Raw genomic sequence first — 18338 nt, forward strand, 5'->3', positions numbered from 1 at the left:
AGGCCCCACATGTTAGTGGCACGCTCCAGTCTCAGCAGCAGCGTCTCCAACTCCTCCTCTGAATGAGCAGCTATTACCACTCTCCCCCCCACACTCTCCCCCCACACTCTCCCCCCACACTCTCCCCCCACACTCTCCCCCCACACTCTCCCCCCACACTCTCCCCCCACACTCTCCCCCCACACTCTCCCCCCACACTCTCCCCCCACACTCTCCCCCCACACTCTCCCCCCACACTCTCCCCCCACACTCTCCCCCCACACTCTCCCCCCACACTCTCCCCCCACACTCTCCCCCCACACTCTCCCCCCACACTCTCCCCCCACACTCTCCCCCCACACTCTCCCCCCACACTCTCCCCCCACACTCTCCCCCCACCTTTGATGGAGCAGCCATTGCCCCCGTGTGGAGTCACGTGTGCGTTGTACTGCACGTCCCAGGTGCATTTCGAGCAAGTGCCGAGCACGAAAGTTGCCCGATCCTCACCCACGAACACGCGGGTCACGTGAGGAGCTGATGGAGCTGCAAAGACAACGGTGATGGTGGTGGTGGTGATGGTGGTGGTGGTGATGGTGGTGATGATGGTGGTGGTGGTGGTGATGGTGATGGTGGTGATGGTGGTGGTGGTGATGGTGGTGGTGGTGATGGTGGTGGTGGTGATGGTGGTGATGATGGTGGTGGTGGTGGTGATGGTGATGGTGGTGATGATGGTGGTGGTGGTGATGGTGGTGATGGTGGTGGTGATGATGGTGGTGATGGTGGTGATGATGGTGGTGGTGATGGTGGTGGTGGTGATGGTGGTGGTGATGATGGTGGTGGTGGTGGTGGTGATGGTGATGATGGTGATGATGGTGGTGGTGATGATGGTGGTGGTGATGGAGGTGGTGGTGATGGTGGTGGTGATGGTGGTGATGGTGATGATGGTGGTGGTGGTGGTGATGGTGGTAATGGTGGTTGTGATGGTGGTGGTGGTGGTGGTGGTGATGGTGATGATGGTGGTGATGGTGGTGATGGTGGTGGTGGTGATTGTGGTGATCGTGGTGGTGGTCATGGTGGTGATGGTGGTGATGATGGTGGTGATTGTGGTGATGGTGGTGGTGATGGTGGTGATGGTGGTGGTGATGGTGGTGGTGGTGATGGTGGTGGTGGTGATGGTGGTGGTGGTGATGGTGGTGGTGGTGGTGATGGTGGTGATGGAGGTGATGGTGGTGGTGATGGTTGTGGTGATGGTGATGGTGGTGATGGTGGTGATGGTGGTGATGATGGTGATGGTGGTGATGGTGGTGATGGTGGTGATGGTGGTGGTGATGGTGATGGTGGTGGTGATGATGGTGGTGATGGTGGTGATGGTGGTGGTGGTGGTGATGGTGGTGATGGTGGTGATGGTGGTGATGATGATGGTGATGGTGGTGATGATGATGGTGGTGGTGATGGTGGTGATGGTGGTGGTGATGATGGTGGTGGTGGTGGTGATGGTGATGATGGTGGTGATGGTGGTGATGGTGGTGATGGTGGTGATGGTGGTGATGGTGATGGTGGTGATGATGGTGATGATGATGGTGGTGATGGTGGTGATGGTGATGGTGGTGATGGTGGTGATGGTGATGATGGTGATGGTGGTGATGATGGTGATGATGATGGTGGTGGTGATGGTGGTGATGGTGATGATGGTGGTGATGATGGTGATGGTGGTGATGGTGGTGGTGGTGGTGATGATGGTGGTGGTGATGGTGGTGGTGGTGGTGATGGTGGTGGTGATGGTGGTGGTGATGATGGTGATGATGATGGTGGTGGTGATGGTGGTGATGGTGATGATGGTGGTGATGATGGTGATGGTGGTGATGGTGGTGGTGGTGGTGATGATGGTGGTGGTGATGGTGGTGGTGGTGGTGATGGTGGTGGTGATGATGGTGGTGGTGATGGTGGTGATGGTGGTGATGGTGGTGATGGTGGTGGTGGTGATGGTGGTGATGATGGTAATGGTGGTGGTGGTGATGATGGTGGTGGTGGTGATGGTGGTGATGGTGGTGGTGATTGTGGTGATGGTGGTGATGGTGGTGTTGGTGATGGTGGTGGTGATGGTGGTGGTGGTGGTGATGATGGTGGTGGTGATGGTGATGATGGTGGTGGTGGTGATGGTGGTGGTGGTGATGGTGGTGATGGTGGTGGTGGTGATGGTGGTAATGGTGGTGGTGATGATGGTGGTGGTGATGGTGATGATGGTGGTGGTGATGGTGTTGATGGTGGTGGTGGTGATGGTGGTAATGGTGGTGGTGATGGTGGTGATGGTGGTGGTGGCGGTGGCGGTGGTTGTGATGATTATGATGATTGTGGTGATGATGGGGAGAAAATGGAGTGTGATACCATGGTCAGTTTGATCCAAGATCCATTGAGACACGCAGATACCCACAGAGACACACAGGCACCCAAAGAGACCCACATAGACCCACATAGACACCCACAGGCACCCACATAGACACATAGAAACCCACAGAGACCCCCACAAAGACACCCACAGAGACTCACAGACACCCACAGAGACACCCACAGAGACACCCACAGAGACCCACAGAGACGCACAGACACCCACAGAGACACCCACAGAGACACCCACAGAGACCCACAGAGACACCCATAGAGACTCACAGAGACCCACAGAGACACCCACAGAGACACCCACAGAGACCCACAGAGACACCCACAGAGACACCCACAGAGACACCCACAGAGACTCACAGAGACACACACAGAGACACCCACAGAGGCACCCACAGAGACACCCACAGAGCCTCACAGAGACACACAGAGACTCACAGAAACCCACAGAGAAACACAGAAACCCACAGAGACACCCACAGAGACCCACAGAAACCCACAGAGACACACAGAGACACACAGAGCCTCACAGAAACCCACAGAGACTCACAGAAACCCACAGAGAAACACAGAAACCCACAGAGACACCCACAGAGACCCACAGAGACCCACAGAGACACCGACAGGGACACCCACAGAGACTCACAGAGACCCACAGAGACCCACAGAGACACCCACAGAGACACCCACAGAGACTCACAGAGACCCACAGAGACCCACAGAGACACCCACAGAGACACCCACAGAGACCCACAGAGACACCCACAGAGACACAGAAACCCACAGAGACACACAGAGACACACAGAGCCTCACAGAGACTCACAGAAACCCACAGAGACCCACATAGACCCACAGAAACCCACAGAGACACCCACAGAGACACACACAGAGAAACCTACAGAGACACCCACAGAGACCCACAGAAACCCACAAAGACACCCACAGAGACACCCACAGAGACACCCACAGAGACACACAGAAACCCACAAAGACACCCACAGAGACACCCACAGAGACACCCACAGAAACCCACAGAAACCCACAGAGACACCCACAGAGACACCCACAGAAACCCACAGAGACACACAAAGACACACAGAAACCCACAGAGACACCCACCTAGACACCCACAGAGACCCACAGAAAAACCCACAGAAACCCACAGAGACCCACAGACACTCACAGACACCCACAGAGACATCCACAGAGACCCACAGAGACACACAGAGACACACAGAGACACCCACAGACACCCACAGGGACACCCACAGAGACACCCACAGAGACACCCACAGAGACCTACAAAAACCTACTGAAACCCACAGACACCCACAGAAACCCACAGACACCCACAGAGACTGACAGACACCCACAGAGACCCACAGAAACCCACAAAGACACCCACAGAGACACCCAGAAACCCACAAAGACACCCACAGAGACACCCACAGAGACACCCACAGAAACCCACAGAAACCCACAGAGACACCCACAGAGACACCCACAGAAACCCACAGAGACACACAAAGACACACAGAAACCCACAGAGACACCCACCTAGACACCCACAGAGACCCACAGAAAAACCCACAGAAACCCACAGAGACCCACAGACACCCACAGACACCCACAGAGACATCCACAGAGACCCACAGAGACACACAGAGACACACAGAGACACCCACAGACACCCGCAGGGACACCCACAGAGACACCCACAGAGACACCCACAGAGACCTACAAAAACCTACTGAAACCCACAGACACCCACAGAAACCCACAGACACCCACAGAGACTGACAGACACCCACAGAGACCCACAGAGACTGACAGACACCCACAGAGACCCACAGAGACACCCACAGAAACCCACAGAGACACCCACAGACACCCACAAAGACACACAGAAACCCACAAAGACACCCACAGAGACCCACAGAGACACCCACAGAGACCCACCGGTGACATCGGACGTGACGTTGATGGAGGCGTGTGTTCGCTGCTGCCCCTCCAGTGCGGCATCTACGCCGCAGATAAACTCCGTGTGGGGACTCACGTCCATCAGCTCGGCGCTGACGAGAATCTCGCTTCCAGCTTGGGAGTAGTGGGCATTGCCTCGCACGCAGACGTTGTCTATACAGCGTGCAACATCATCACCATCATCATCATCATCACTGTCACTGTCATCATCAGTATCAACATCAACATCATCATCATCATCATCACTGTCACTGTCATCATCAGTATCAGTATCAACATCATCATCATCACTGTCACTGTCACTGTCATCATCAGTATCAACATCAACATCATCATCACTGTCACTATCATCATCACTGTCACTGTCATCATCAGTATCAACATCATCATCATCATCATCACTGTCACTATCATCATCACTGTCACTATCATCATCACTGTCACTATCATCATCAGTATCAACATCACCATCATCATCACTGTCACTGTCATCATCACTGTCACTATCATCATCAGTATCAACATCAGTATCATCATCATCACTGTCACTATCATCATCACTGTCACTATCATCATCAGTATCAACATCAGTATCATCATCATCAATGTCACTATCATCATCACTGTCACTATCATCATCAGTATCAACATCAGTATCATCATCATCACTGTCACTATCATCATCACTGTCACTATCATCATCAGTATCAACATCAGTATCATCATCATCACTGTCACTATCATCATCACTGTCACTATCATCATCAGTATCAACATCAGTATCATCATCATCAATGTCACTATCATCATCACTGTCACTATCATCATCAGTATCAACATCAGTATCATCATCATCACTGTCACTATCATCATCAGTATCAACATCAGTATCATCATCATCACTGTCACTATCATCATCACTGTCACTATCATCATCAGTATCAACATCAGTATCATCATCATCACTGTCACTATCATCATCACTGTCACTATCATCATCAGTATCAACATCAGTATCATCATCATCACTGTCACTATCATCATCACTGTCACTATCATCATCAGTATCAACATCAGTATCATCATCATCACTGTCACTATCATCATCACTGTCACTATCATCATCAGTATCAACATCAGTATCATCATCATCAATGTCACTATCATCATCACTGTCACTATCATCATCAGTATCATCATCATCAATGTCACAATCATCATCACTGTCACTATCATCATCAGTATCAACATCAGTATCATCATCATCACTGTCACTATCATCATCACTGTCACTATCATCATCAGTATCAACATCAGTATCATAATCATCACTGTCACTATCATCATCACTGTCACTATCATCATCAGTATCAACATCAGTATCATCATCATCAATGTCACTATCATCATCACTGTCACTATCATCATCAGTATCAACATCAGTATCATCATCATCACTGTCACTATCATCATCACTGTCACTATCATCATCAGTATCAACATCAGTATCATCATCATCAATGTCACTATCATCATCACTGTCACTATCATCATCAGTATCAACATCAGTATCATCATCATCACTGTCACTATCATCATCACTGTCACTATCATCATCAGTATCAACATCAGTATCATCATCATCACTGTCACTATCATCATCACTGTCACTATCATCATCAGTATCAACATCAGTATCATCATCATCAATGTCACTATCATCATCACTGTCACTATCATCATCAGTATCAACATCAGTATCATCATCATCAATGTCACTATCATCATCACTGTCACTATCATCATCAGTATCAACATCAGTATCATCATCATCACTGTCACTATCATCATCACTGTCACTATCATCATCAGTATCAACATCAGTATCATCATCATCACTGTCACTATCATCATCACTGTCACTATCATCATCAGTATCAACATCAGTATCATCATCATCACTGTCACTATCATCATCACTGTCACTATCATCATCAGTATCAACATCAGTATCATCATCATCACTGTCACTATCATCATCACTGTCACTATCATCATCAGTATCAACATCAGTATCATCATCATCACTGTCACTATCATCATCACTGTCACTATCATCATCAGTATCAACATCAGTATCATCATCATCACTGTCACTATCATCATCACTGTCACTATCATCATCAGTATCAACATCAGTATCATCATCATCACTGTCACTATCATCATCACTGTCACTATCATCATCAGTATCAACATCAGTATCATCATCATCACTGTCACTATCATCATCACTGTCACTATCATCATCAGTATCAACATCAGTATCATCATCATCAATGTCACTATCATCATCACTGTCACTATCATCATCAGTATCATCATCATCAATGTCACAATCATCATCACTGTCACTATCATCATCAGTATCAACATCAGTATCATCATCATCACTGTCACTATCATCATCACTGTCACTATCATCATCAGTATCAACATCAGTATCATCATCATCACTGTCACTATCATCATCACTGTCACTATCATCATCAGTATCAACATCAGTATCATCATCATCAATGTCACTATCATCATCACTGTCACTATCATCATCAGTATCAACATCAGTATCATCATCATCATCACTGTCACTATCATCATCACTGTCACTATCTTCATCAGTATCAACATCAGTATCATCATCATCAATGTCACTATCATCATCACTGTCACTATCATCATCAGTATCAACATCAGTATCATCATCATCACTGTCACTATCATCATCACTGTCACTATCATCATCAGTATCAACATCAGTATCATCATCATCAATGTCACTATCATCATCACTGTCACTATCATCATCAGTATCAACATCAGTATCATCATCATCACTGTCACTATCATCATCACTGTCACTATCATCATCAGTATCAACATCAGTATCATCATCATCACTGTCACTATCATCATCACTGTCACTATCATCATCAGTATCAACATCAGTATCATCATCATCAATGTCACTATCATCATCACTGTCACTATCATCATCAGTATCAACATCAGTATCATCATCATCAATGTCACTATCATCATCACTGTCACTATCATCATCAGTATCAACATCAGTATCATCATCATCACTGTCACTATCATCATCACTGTCACTATCATCATCAGTATCAACATCAGTATCATCATCATCACTGTCACTATCATCATCACTGTCACTATCATCATCAGTATCAACATCAGTATCATCATCATCACTGTCACTATCATCATCACTGTCACTATCATCATCAGTATCAACATCAGTATCATCATCATCACTGTCACTATCATCATCACTGTCACTATCATCATCAGTATCAACATCAGTATCATCATCATCACTGTCACTATCATCATCACTGTCACTATCATCATCAGTATCAACATCAGTATCATCATCATCACTGTCACTATCATCATCACTGTCACTATCATCATCAGTATCAACATCAGTATCATCATCATCAATGTCACTATCATCATCACTGTCACTATCATCATCAGTATCAACATCAGTATCATCATCATCACTGTCACTATCATCATCACTGTCACTATCATCATCAGTATCAACATCAGTATCATCATCATCACTGTCACTATCATCATCACTGTCACTATCATCATCAGTATCAACATCAGTATCATCATCATCAATGTCACTATCATCATCACTGTCACTATCATCATCAGTATCAACATCAGTATCATCATCATCACTGTCACTATCATCATCACTGTCACTATCATCATCAGTATCAACATCAGTATCATCATCATCATCACTGTCACTATCATCATCACTGTCACTATCATCATCAGTATCAACATCAGTATCATCATCATCACTGTCACTATCATCATCACTGTCACTATCATCATCAGTATCAACATCAGTATCATCATCATCAATGTCACTATCATCATCACTGTCACTATCATCATCAGTATCAACATCAGTATCATCATCATCACTGTCACTATCATCATCACTGTCACTATCATCATCAGTATCAACATCAGTATCATCATCATCACTGTCACTATCATCATCACTGTCACTATCATCATCAGTATCAACATCAGTATCATCATCATCACTGTCACTATCATCATCACTGTCACTATCATCATCAGTATCAACATCAGTATCATCATCATCACTGTCACTATCATCATCACTGTCACTATCATCATCAGTATCAACATCAGTATCATCATCATCATCACTGTCACTATCATCATCACTGTCACTATCATCATCAGTATCAACATCAGTATCATCATCATCACTGTCACTATCATCATCAGTATCAACATCAGTATCATCATCATCATCACTGTCACTATCATCATCACTGTCACTATCATCATCAGTATCAACATCAGTATCATCATCATCACTGTCACTATCATCATCAGTATCAACATCAGTATCATCATCATCATCACTGTCACTATCATCATCACTGTCACTATCATCATCAGTATCAACATCAGTATCATCATCATCACTGTCACTAATGGAGACTAGGCTCTAAAGAAAGCCGTCTCGGGTGTGGGCCAATCAACTTCAAGGACAGTGCATATTATTATCCTTATCAGAGTTGATTCTTTTTGTTTGCTTTATTGACTACTTGTGTTGTGGTCATTGCAAACATGATGCCTTGAATAAAGGTGTCAGTTTTGTACCAGTTAAAAGGGTAAAAACCTACCATTATATTTTGCCACTGGTAAAAGAGATCTCATAGTGTAAATCACTGTCACTATCATCATCACTGTCACTATCACCATCAGTATCAACATCATCATCATCACTGTCACCATCATCACTATCACTGTCACTGTCACCATCATCATCAGTATCAACAACATCATCATCATCATCACTGTCACTATCACCATCAGTATCAACATCATCATCATCATCACTGTCACCATCATCACTATCACTGTCACTGTCACCATCATCATCAGTATCAACAACATCATCATCATCATCACTGTCACTATCAGTATCATCATCATCACTGTCATCATCACTATCACCATCATCATCATCATCATCAATATCACTATCACAACCATCATCACCATCACCACCATCACCACCATCACCACCATCACCACCACCACCACCATCACCACCACCATCACCACGGTACCTGCACAGCATAAGACGTTGTAGGCAGGCTGGATGTGGCAGCGAGGGGGCAGGTTCAGCTCCCACTGAAGCGAGATGCTCACCGAGCCCTCGTGCATGGCAGAGCTCCCTGTTAGACTCATAATCCTGGGGTCTGAGTGGGTGGGCGGATGGGTGAGTGAGTGGGTGGGTGGGTGAGTGGGTGGGTGGGTGATTGGGTGGGTGAGTGGGTGGGTGAGTGATTGGGTGGGTGGGTGATTGGGTGGGTGGGTGGGTGATTGGGTGGGTGGGTGATTGGGTGGGTGGGTGGGTGAGTGAGTGGGTGGGTAGGTGGGTGGATGAGTGGGTGAGTTGGTGGGTGAGTGAGTGGGTGGGTGAGTGAGTGAGTGGGTGGGTGGGTGGGTGGGTGGGTGAGTGAGTGAGTGGGTGGGTGAGTGGGTGGGTGGGTGAGTGGGCGGGTGGGTGAGTGGGCGGGTGAGTGAGTGAGTGGGTTGGTGGGTGAGCGGGTGGGTGAGTGGATGGGTGAGTGGGTGAGCGGGTGGGTGGGCGGGTGGGTGATTGGGCGGGTGGGTGATTGGATGGGTGGGTGATTGGGTGGGTGGGTGGGTGAGTGGGCGGGTGGGTGGGTGGGCGGGTGGGTGGGTGGGCAGGTGATTGGGTGGGTGGGTGAGTGGGTGGGTGGGTGGGTGGGCGGGTAGGTGAGCGGATGGATGGGCGGGCGAGTTGGTGGGTGATTGGGTGGGTGATTGGGTGGGTGGGTGATTGGGTGGGTGGGTGATTGGGTGGGTGAGTGGGTGGGTGATTGGGTGGGTGGGTGATTGGGTGGGTGAGTGGGTGGGTGATTGGGTGGGTGGGTGATTGGGTGGGTGGTTGGGTGGGTGGGCGGGTGGTTGGGTGGGTGGGCGGGTGGGTGGGTGGGCAGGTGGGTGAGTGGGCGGGTGATTGGGTGGGCGGGTGATTGGGCGGGCGGGTGAGCGGGCGGGTGGATGGGTGGGTGAGTGGGTGGGTGAGTCGGTGGATGGGTGGGTGGGTGAGTGGGTGGGTGGGTGAGTGGGTGGGTGATTGGGTGGGTGGGTGATTGGGTGGGTGGGTGAGTGGATGGGTGGGTGAGTGAGTGGGTGGGTGGGTGGGTGGGTGGGTGGGTGGGTGAGTGAGTGGGTGGGTGGGTGAGTGAGTGGGTGGGTGGGTTATTGGGTGGGTGAGTGGGTGGGTGATTGGGTGGGTGGGTGATTGGGTGGGTGAGTGGGTGGGTGATTGGGTGGGTGGGTGATTGGGTGGGTGAGTGGGTGGGTGAGTGGGTTAGTGGGTGGGTGGGTAGGTGAGTGGGTGGGTGAGTGGGTGGGTGGGTGAGTGAGTGGGTGGGTGAGTTGGTGGGTGGGTGAGTTGGTGGGTGGGCGGGTGGGTGAGTAGGCGGGTGAGTGGGTGGGTGGGTGAGTAGGTGAGTGGGTGGGTGAGTAGGTGAGTGGGTGGGTGAGTAGGTGAGTGGGTGGGTGAGTAGGTGAGTGGGTGGGTGAGTGGGTGGGTGGGTGAGTGGGTGGGTGGGTGGGTGAGTGGGTGAGTGGGTTGGTGGGTGGGTGAGGGGGCGGGTGAGTGGTTCGGCAAGTGGGTGGGCGAGTGGGTGAGCGGGTTGGTGGGTGGGTGAGTGGGTGGGTGAGTGGGTGGGTGAGTGGGTGGGTGAGTTGGTGGGAGAGTGGGTTAGTGGTGGGTGAGTGGTATGTGAGCGGGTGGGTTGGTGGGTCGGTGAGAGAGTTGGTTGGTGGGTGGGTTGGTGAGGGAGTTGGTGGGTGAGTAGGTGGGTGAGGGAGAGAGTGAGTGATAGAGTGGGTGAGTGGTTGAGGGAGTGCGTGGGTGAGAGATTGGGTGGGCGGGTGAGTGAGAGAGCGATTGAGTGGGGGAGTTGGTGAGTGAGTGAGTGGGTGGGTGGGTGAGTGGGTGGGTGAGTGGATGAGAGGGTGGATGGGTAGGTGAGGGAGTGGGTGGGTGGGTGAGAGAGTGGGTCGGTGGGTGAGTGAGTGGGTGGGTGAGAGAGTGGGTGGGTGAGATAGTGGTTGAGTGAGAGAGTGGGTGGGTGAGGCAGTGGGCGAGTGGGTGGGTGAGTGGGTGAGAGGGTGGATGGGTAGGTGAGGGAGTGGGTGGGTGGGTGAGGGAGTGGGTGGGTGGGTGAGTGAGAGGGTGGGTGAGATGGTGGGTGGGTGAGATGGTGGGTGGGTGAGATGGTGGGTGGGTGGGTGAGTGAGTGAGTGAGTGGGTGAGATAGTGGTTGAGTGATAGAGTGGGTGGGTGAGGCAGTGGGTGGGTGAGTGAGTGGGTGGGTGACAGAGTGGGTGGGTGAGGCAGTGGGTAGGTGAGAGAGTGGGTGGGTGAGTGAGTGGGTGGGTGAGAGAGTGGGTGGGTGAGATGGTGGGTGGGTGAGATGGTGGGTGGGTGAGATGGTGGGTGGGTGAGATGGTGGGTGGGTGAGAGAGTGGGTGGGTGAGATGGTGGGTGGGTGAGAGAGTGGGTGGGTGAGATGGTGGGTGGGTGAGAGAGTGGGTGGGTGAGATGGTGGGTGGGTGAGATAGTGGGTGGGTGAGTGAGTGAGTGAGTGGGTGAGAGAGTGGGTGGGTGAGATGGTGGGTGGGTGAGAGAGTGGGTGGGTGAGATGGTGGGTGGGTGAGAGAGTGGGTGGGTGAGATGGTGGGTGGGTGAGATAGTGGGTGGGTGAGATAGTGGGTGGGTGAGATAGTGGGTGGGTGAGAGAGTGGGTGGGTGAGAGAGTGGGTGGGTGAGATAGTGGGTGGGTGAGATGGTGGGTGGGTGAGAGAGTGGGTGGGTGAGATAGTGGGTGGGTGAGATGGTGGGTGGGTGAGAGAGTGGGTGGGTGAGTGAGTAGGTGGGTGAGATAGTGGGTGGGTGAGATGGTGGGTGGGTGAGAGAGTGGGTGGGTGAGTGAGTGGGTGGGTGAGTGGGTGGGTGAGTGAGTGGGTGGGTGAGAGAGTGGGTGGGTGAGTGAGTGGGTGAGAGAGTGGGTGGGTGAGATGGTGGGTGGGTGGGTGATAGAGTGAGTGGGTGGGTGAGTGAGTGGGTGGGTGAGTGAGTGGGTGAGAGAGTGGGTGGGTGAGAGAGTGGGTGGGTGAGTGAGTGGGTGAGAGAGTGGGTGGGTGAGATGGTGGGTGGGTGGGTGATAGAGTGAGTGGGTGGGTGAGTGAGTGGGTGGGTGAGTGAGTGGGTGAGAGAGTGGGTGGGTGAGAGAGTGGGTGGGTGAGTGAGTGGGTGAGAGAGTGGGTGGGTGAGATGGTGGGTGGGTGGGTGATAGAGTGAGTGGGTGGGTGAGTGAGTGGGTGGGTGAGTGAGTGGGTGGGTGAGGCAGAGGTTGAGTGGGTGGGTGAGTAATGTGAGTGGGCATGAACACAAGAACAAAGTCATCACGTGTGTGCATGAAGTATTAATGCAAAGATCCCCCGTGTAGCCTTAACAGACTGCAGGGGCAAGTGCTGTTAGCGAGCACCTATGAAGGCCGGCACAGTGGCACACGAGGGGGTGGGTGGCCAGCGCCACGCCCGACCGCCTTTGTCTCCCTACTAGTGATGTTTACTACACACCGCACCAGGTACTCGTTTGAGGCTGAGTCGACCTAGGGGATGCCCAGGTGTTGGCCGTGAGCGGGAATCGAACTCGGGTCGCCAGGTTCATAGCGCAGTGAAACGCTAACCACTACACCCACCACTCCCCATAGACACACAGACACACACACAGACAGACACACACACAGACACACACACACAGACACACACACAGACACACACACACACAGACACACAAACACACACACAGACACACAAATACACACACACAAACACACACATACACACACAGACACACACACACACAGACACACAAACACACACAAACACATACACAGACACACACATAGACACACAGATACACACACACAAACACACACACACACAAACACACACAGACACACACACAGAGACACACACAGACACACACAGACACACACACACACAGACACACACACACGCACAGACACACACACACGCACAGACACACACACACAGACACACACACACACAGACACACAAACACACACACACAGACACACACACACACAGACACACACACACAGACACACACACAGACACACACACAGACACACACACACACAGACAGACACACACACACACAGATACACACAGACACACACACACACACACAGACACACACACACACACACAGACACACACACACAGACACAAACACACAGACACACACACACACAGACACACACACACAGACACACACACAGACACACACACAGACACACACACACAGACACACACACACACAGACACACACACACAGATACACACACACACACACAGATACACACACAGACACACACACACAGACACACACAGACACACACACAGACACACACACAGACAAACACAGACACACACACAGACACACACAGACACACACACAGACACACACACAGACACACACACAGACACACACACAGACACACAGACACAGACACACACACACAGACACACACACACACACAGACAAACACACACACAGACACACACACACACAGACACACACAGACACACACACACAGACACACACACACACAGACACACACAGACACACACACAGACACACACACACACACAGACAGACACACACACAGACACACACACACACACACAGACACACACACACACACAGACACACACACAGACACACACACAGACACACACAGACACACACACAGACACACACACAGACACACACACAGACACACACACAGACACACAGACACAGACACACACACACAGACACACACACACACACAGACAAACACACACACAGACACACACACACACAGACACACACAGACACACACACACAGACACACACACACACAGACACACACAGACACACACACAGACACACACACACACACAGACAGACACACACACAGACACACACACACACACAGACACACACACACACACAGACACACACACAGACACACACACACAGACACACACACACACAGACACACACAGACACACACACACACAGACACACACACAGACACACACACAGACACACAGACACACACACACAGACACACACACACACACAGACACACACACAGACACACACACACACACACACACACAGACACACACACACACAGACACACACAGACACACACACACACAGACACACACACAGACACACACACAGACACACAGACACACACACACACACAGACACACACACACAGACACACACACACACACACAGACACACACACAGACACACACACAGACACACAGACACACACACACACAGACACACACACACACAGACACACACAGACACACACACACACAGACACACACACACACACAGACACACACACAGACACACACACACACACACACAGACACACACACACACAGACACACACAGACACACACACACACAGACACACACACAGACACACACACAGACACACAGACACACACACACAGACACACGTACGTACCTGGCTGAGTGGTGTTCACAATTTGCCGGCAAATCTCGTGGCCCCGTGAGTGGTGAACTCGCAGCTCGTACGAGGCGCACTCCATCAGCCTCTTGAACTCCCAGGAGGTGTTGCCACTGGCATCAGAAGTCTCCCTGGGCGCTCACACCAACATCACCATCATCATCATCATCACCATCATCAACATCACCATCATCACCATCATCATCACCATCATCATCATCACCATCATCATCATCACCATCATCACCATCATCATCACCATCATAGCCATCATCACCATCATCACCATCATCACCATCATTAACACCACCACCATCATCACCATCATCATCAATCATTAACACCACCACCATCATCACCATCATCAACATCACCATCATCACCATCATCATCACCATCATCATCATCACCATCATCACCATCATCACCATCATAGCTATCATCACCATCATCATCACCATCATCACCATCATCACCATCATCATCATCATCACCATCATCATCATCACCATCATCATCACCATCATCATCATCACCATCATCATCATCACCATCATCACCATCATCATCACCATCATCACCATCATCACCATCATCACCATCATCATCACTGTCACCATCATCATCATCACTATTACCATCACCACCATCATCACCATCATCACCATCATCAACATCATCACCATCATCACCATCATCATCACCATCATCATCATCATCATCACCATCATCACCATCATCATCATCATAGCCATCATCATCATAGCCATCATCACCATCATCACCATCATCATCACCATCATAGCCATCATCACCATCATCACCATCATCACCACCATTAACACCACCACCATCATCACCATCATCACCATCATGACCATCATGACCATCATGACCATCATGACCATCATCACCATCATAGCCATCATCACCATCACCACCATCATCACCATCATCACCATCATCACCATCATAGCCATCATCATCACCATCATCACCACCATCACCATCATCATTAACACCACCATCATCATTAACACCACCACCACCATCATCATTAACACCACCACCATCATCATTAACATCACCACCATCATCATCATTAACATCACCATCACCATCATCATTAACATCACCACCATCATCATCATTAACACCAACATTAACACCACCACCATCATCATTAACATCACCACCATCATCATCATTAACATCACCATCACCATCATCATTAACACCACCACCATCATCATCATCCCCACCACCACCGCCCATGACGTCACGAGTGACCACGTGCTGCGTGCTGGTTGCTGATTGGTTCGCCGCACCACGTGACGTTGCCCTCCCCAGGCGCGAGTCGGGCGAGCGAGACGCGAGTGGAGTTCTCAGCGAGTTCACGCGGCCTCTGAACGGAGACCCACGTGGGGCCCGCAGAGATGTTCATGGCGGAGTCGGCTGTGGTGGGGGGGGGGGGGAGAGGGTGGGTTAGTGAGTGGGTGGGTGGGTTAGTGGGTGGGTGAGTGGGTGGGTGAGTGAGTGGGTGGGTGAGTGGGTGGGTGAGTGAGTGGGTGGGTGAGTGGGTGGGTGAGTGGGTGGGTGAGTGGGTGGGTGAGTGGGTGGGTGGATGGGTTAGTGAGTGGGTGGGTGAGTGAACGAGTGAGTGGGTGAGTGAGTGGGTGGGTGAGTGATTGGGTGGGTGGGTGAGTGGGTGGGTGGGTGAGTGAACGAGCGGGTGAGTGAACGAGCGGGTGAGTGAACGAGCGGGTGAGTGAACGAGCGGGTGAGTGAACGAGCGGGTGAGTGAACGAGCGGGTGAGTGAACGAGCGGGTGAGTGAACGAGCGGGTGAGTGAACGAGCGGGTGAGTGAACGAGCGGGTGAGTGAACGAGCGGGTGAGTGAACGAGCGGGTGAGTGAGTTCTCAGCGAGTTCACGAGGCCTCTGAACGGCGACCCACGTGGGGCCCGCAGAGACGTTGATGGCGGAGTCGGCTGTGGTGGGGGGGGGGGGGGGGTGAGAGGGTGGGTGGGTTCGTGAGTGTGTGGGTGGGTGGATGGGTGGATGGATGGGTGAGTGAGTGAGTGAGTGGGTGAGTGGGTGAGTGAGTGGGTGGGTAGGTGAATGGGTGGATGGGTGGGTGAGTGAGTGAGTGAACGAGTGGGTGAGTGAGTGGGTGAGTGAGTGGGTGAGTGAGTGAGTGAGTGGGTGAGTGAGTGGGTGAGTGAGTGGGTGAGTGAGTGGGCGAGTGAACGAGTGGGTGAGTGGGTGGGTGAGTGGGTGGGTGAGTGGGTGGGTGAGTGAGTAGGTGGGTGAGTGGGTGGGTTAGTGCGTGAGTGAGTGGGTGATTGCGTGGGTGGGTGAGTGAGTGGGTGAGTGAGTGGGTGGGTGGGTTAGTGAGTGAGTGGGTGAGTGAGTGGGCGGGTGAGTGAGTGAGTGGGTGGGTGGGTGGGTTAGTGGGTGGGTGGGTGAGTGAGTGGGTAAGTGAGTGGGTAAGTGAGTGGGTAAGTGAGTGAGTGGGTGGGTGAGTGGGTGAGTGGGTGGGTGAGTGAGTGAGTGAGTGGGTGGATGAGTGAGTGAGTGAGTGAGTGGGTGGGTGAGTAAGTGAATGGGTGAGTGGGTGAGTGAGTGAGTGGGTGGGTGAGTGGGTGAGTGAGTGGGTGGGTGAGTGGGTGGGTGAGTGGGTGGGTGGGTGAGTGGGTGGGTGGGTGAGTGAATGGGTGGGTGAGTGGGTGAGTGAGTGGGTGGGTGAGTAAGTGAATGGGTGAGTGGGTGAGTGAGTGGGTGGGTGAGTGGGTGAGTGAGTGAGTGAGTGGGTGAGTGAGTGGGTGGGTGGGTTAGTGAGTGAGTGGGTGAGTGAGTGGGTGGGTGGGTGAGTGGGTGAGTGGGTGAGTGAGTGAGTGGGTGAGTGAGTGGGTGGGTGGGTGAGTGAGTGAGTGGGTGAGTGAGTGAGTGAGTGAGTGGGTAAGTGAGTGGGTGAGTGAGTGAGTGGGAGGGTGAGTGAGAATATGCTACATTCCTCTGTTGATATGTAAACTCCTTTGTCAAGGCGCTCTGCATCCTCCCACCCAGCTTAAAATACGCTGCCGAGCTTAGCGGTGTTCATTCAGACGCTGTCTTTCCGACAGACCTGTTTCTTCACCTGAGGACGGCTGCTTGCGTTGTGGCCGAAACGTCGTGAGAATTTTATTTGATGATGTTTTATTTTTA

The 18338-nt window shown here is 50.9% G+C and overlaps 1 long non-coding RNA gene across 1 annotated transcript; it reads right to left on the bottom strand.

Moving 5' to 3' along the window:
• Nucleotides 1–380: 380 nt before the first annotated feature.
• Nucleotides 381–16614, bottom strand: LOC144740595 (uncharacterized). The gene is made up of 5 exons (XR_013589684.1): nt 16461–16614; nt 15130–15263; nt 9583–9714; nt 4337–4510; nt 381–522 (listed from the first exon to the last, which is right to left on the bottom strand). It is a non-coding gene; the product is annotated as an uncharacterized LOC144740595 (long non-coding RNA).
• Nucleotides 16615–18338: the final 1724 nt, after the last annotated feature.

The sequence above is a fragment of the Lampetra planeri genome, unplaced genomic scaffold (genome assembly GCF_965212315.1).
Source record: "Lampetra planeri unplaced genomic scaffold, kcLamPlan1.2.h2 scaffold_238, whole genome shotgun sequence".
NCBI classification, from domain to species: Eukaryota; Metazoa; Chordata; class Hyperoartia; order Petromyzontiformes; family Petromyzontidae; genus Lampetra; species Lampetra planeri.